Genomic DNA, 4294 nt, shown 5'->3' with positions numbered 1-4294 from the left:
AATAAATAAATAAATAAATAAATAAATAAATAATAAAATAATAAAATAAATAAATAAATATAGTTTTACGACATATGACATAGCTAGATTTAGCAGGATCGTGCAGAATGTATATATGGAGTACCTGACAGAGATCAGTGCAAGGCTATTGTACGTGACGTCCTAACGAGGGTGGCTCAAAGACATTGTAATAGCAATTTCGGCCGACAGACCAGACCTTTACTCGCGGTACGCCCGGGACAGGCGTGAGTGCTCGATCGTTCAGTGGGTGATCTGACAATGCGGTCATTCTCTCACGCACGGGTCTCACCGCATGTCATAAAGAGTAATGGCGCCATCCATACTTATTCGGGTGCAACTCTTGTGTGTAGCAGCCGGACACACTAGGCGCGCATAGCACCACGCTTCGATGTTAGCATCAGTTACCGTGAAGCAGCGCGTGCATGTAGATAATGTCAGGACGTTGTGCAGTTCTCCCCGAAATTGATCACGTGATTCACCAACCATCTCATCTTAATCACAGAGCGACAGTCACATTCCTGTTAGTGGTTTTAACGATGTATACTATAGCGCACTACGTGTCCCCGTATGCTATAGTCGACGTATAGTATGCACGTGCTATAGTCGACCGAGCAATAGTGATGGCTTTCCGTGGCGCACAAACGATGTGTTAATGTTCAGTGCGATGTGTATGCCGGGTAGGTTCAGGATCGAATCGATGTAACGCGAACGTTCGACCGCTTGCAAGCGAATTAATATCGATTGTCATCTGAGCATTGGCCTTTATCAACGAATGAGAGCTCCCGAACATTAAACTTATCTGAAACGTTATCGTGGAGTTTTTTTTCAGGGCAAAGCGCAACATGCATCTTCATTGACGTTAATTTGTTGATAGTATACGCTTAGGATAAAACAGTTAAACACGGCGAGAAAATGCATGCAGACTGTCGATCTTGTCATATCATGAAGAATGTTCTTCTGCTTTTAATTAGATGACAATCCTGCTTTGCTCTCGTACCATCCACGAGTTCGCATTGTTTGAAACACTTAATGTAAAAGTTTTGAAATTTGTTCTCTGTGTGAATAATGTAATAAGCGTTCGCACTGGGTGTTGCTAGCAGATCTATACGTATACCACTATAAGAATAAAACATCCGTCACGTAGGTGTGCATTGAGAATACGTGCAGAAATACATCTGAGCTGCATAGCAATAATAAATCAGATTATTAATGTATGTTTATGAAAATCTGCCTGGTTGTAAGACACATCTAATCGGCACACCACTTGGTATGAAGCCATGCTTGTTTATCGAAAAGGATTTCATTGGTTAATGCCGTGTGCTTGTGAACTCGTGCGTGAGTAGACCCTTGCGTCCTATGCGTACGTTCGTACTTCCAAATACACGTGCGTTTTCAGGTGCGTGGCCTCGAATGCGTGTGTGCAGTTTCGTGTATGGAATATGCGCATGCGTCTATTAGTATGTGAGTATCCGTGTTACTTTCTTGTGCGTCTACTTCTGCGCCCGCACAAACTCATTGACAATTGGCGTCTGTCCGCGGTTGATGTAAATGTTCCGATAGCAGGCTGCATAGCGGCGTTATTAGAATTATATCATACCATACCATGGCATATATACTATCTGCAATTACGTGACCATTCTAGTTTGGAGACAAGAAAAAGGATCAAGCAAAGCAAAGCAAGAGGATCATTGGGTCTGTTATTTGCTTTGCTAACATCATTACAAATATAATATTAACTGATGTTTGTAAACATACGAGTATGACGTTCTACACCACATCGCTGCAACTTCCAGTTTAGAGCCTATAGTGCACAACATTATTTAGTATAGGGTGGTATGTAGTTGTAGTTATGATGTGACAGTGACAGTGCCGTTATAGTGCTACCGAGAGAACATTATTTTGAAGCAGTACTGTCACATTCTATATAAAAAGAGAAAGAGAATGTGATTAAAAGTCTAACTTAGTGTTCAAATTTGCCACTTGCTGTTTTCGTTCTTATTTGCTTGATTTTCCGTTTTGATTATGTCTGTCGTGTGACCACGCGTGCGTGTGTGTGAGTGAATGCATGCGCGTATGTGTTTTTTCTATACAATTGTGCTATTTTAGGCTTATTATATCCTATAATACGACACGTGCAGCAAATATTAGAACACGCTCCGTGCAGTGAGTCCTATATAATATACGATCCATGCAGTGTTATTCCATAGAACAATAGTGTAGGGAATCTTATAACACAATTAGAGTAGTGTAGTAAATCCTATAACACGATCTTTGCAGGAAAGACTAAATCACGGTCACCTTATAATTCAGTAGCATATTCTAGCGGTATTCTTATGCCATTTTCATAGGGGGTCTAGAGATGGAATACAAGCGTTATTCATTGGTTGGGTCAAACACACGCATGGTAAATAGTTTGTGAAATAAGACATTTTTCTAAAAGTCGGTTTTAAATGTATAGTGCTACACGTGTCATGTCATGCTGGGTTTTTGCTGAATGTCTGTGACATTCTTATAAAATACTAACGGCGACATAATAAGAAACACTTGTGTGTGTGTGTGTGTGTGCGTGCGTGCGTGCGTACACACATCCATATATACTTACATATGGAAAGAATGGCTGGATTCTGCGGCCGAAGTGAAATATTTAAATTAGATTTTTCCATGCACATCCGTCTCGGACATACCCCTGCCCATTTTGAGTGCATAAGTTTGGTAAAAAAAAAATTTCTTGGCTGGCAACGCGACCAGCGACGCGAGCGTCATTCCTATGTACATTAGCATAGAGGAAGGATTATGGCGGGATGCTGCGGGCAAAATGAAATGTTTAGAGCGGATTTCACCATGCACTTGTCTTCCGGGCATAGCCGTGTCCATTTTGAGCGCGAGTTTGGCCGAGAAAATAATCTTGGTCGACAACGCGATCAGCGACGCGAGCGCCATTCCCTCGTAATATATATATCTAATATATATTTGAGTTCGTATGTATCTATCTATGTATCTTCCCTATAGGCGGACAAACCGCCCAAGCGATCTGGATGCAATTTTCACAGCGGCCATCTTTATACCCGGGGAGTGTTCGTAGCTGAAAAAAACCTGCCAAACCGTCAAACTCACCAAAAAATCCGTGAAAAACCCGTCAATTCCAAAAATCGATGACTATTTCATCAGCTGCTGGTATTGTGAAACCGAAACCGAGCACCGAGCTAAAACAGAGCACAGCCAGTTCAGAGGTTACGACTGCATTGTTTATCAACAGCTTTGAAATGAGAAGTGCAACCCATTTGTACATGCTGTTACGTGCGCGTACGTGCCATATACGTGCATGCCGTACGTGGGGAGCTCAACAGTTCGAGACGCCAGGAATCTTTACATATTCCACCAGAGAATAACACGAAAAAACATTGTTATCAAGACGTTTTCAAATGAAAAGTCCAACCCATTCGTACATGCTGTCATAATAACTTTTTTGTCATTTACACCATATTACTATTATGTTCCAGGGGTTCTAAGTTGGTTGTGCTGTCATATAAATGTCATACGTAACAGTTTTTCCCATGCTTATTATCTTATTAGACTGATTTCTAAATATTCATATTGTGTGCAATGTTATTGTCGATTTCTACCCAATGTTTCCTATTGTGTCCCATTATTAGTAGTATGAATTAGTAGCACGATTTTACCCAGCGCAGCGGGTACCCGCAGCTAGTATATAGGCCTACACACGACTGCGATGGCTCAATAGTTGAGTGCTCGCCTCGTATGTGGAGGGTCGGGGGTTCAACCCGGCCGGGTCATACCAAAGACTTCAAAAATGGTACACACGGCTTCTCTGCTTAGCATTCAGCAAATAGAGAGTGAGTGTGGCAAGTTAACTCGCAGTGCTACAGTGGACTAACCTTCAAAAATGGTACACACGGCTTCTCTGCTAGCATTCAGCAATAGAGAGTGAGTGTGGCAAGTTAACTCGAAGTGCTACAGTGGACTAACCCCCTACTGTAGAATTTACTGTGAAAGCAGCTGCGGGGCCTCAGGGTTACTAAAACGGAGATAGGCACCGCCCTATGCGCAATGTGGGGTCATGATCCGCTATGTGTCCCGGTACCTATGTGTCCCGGTACCTATGTTTCCCAGTACACGAAACAAAGGATTTCATGATTAGCTGTTACGTCAGCAAACAAAAAATTAAAATGTTTTTTTAGTAGCGGGGGGACACACCATGCGAAATTCGCATATATCATATTAATATATATTCTATATATCATCATAAATGTTC

The sequence above is a fragment of the Priapulus caudatus genome, unplaced genomic scaffold (genome assembly GCF_000485595.1).
Source record: "Priapulus caudatus unplaced genomic scaffold, Priapulus_caudatus-5.0.1 Scaffold138, whole genome shotgun sequence".
NCBI lineage: Eukaryota > Metazoa > Priapulida > Priapulimorpha > Priapulimorphida > Priapulidae > Priapulus > Priapulus caudatus.
Note: the sequence above shows the minus strand (reverse complement) of the source record.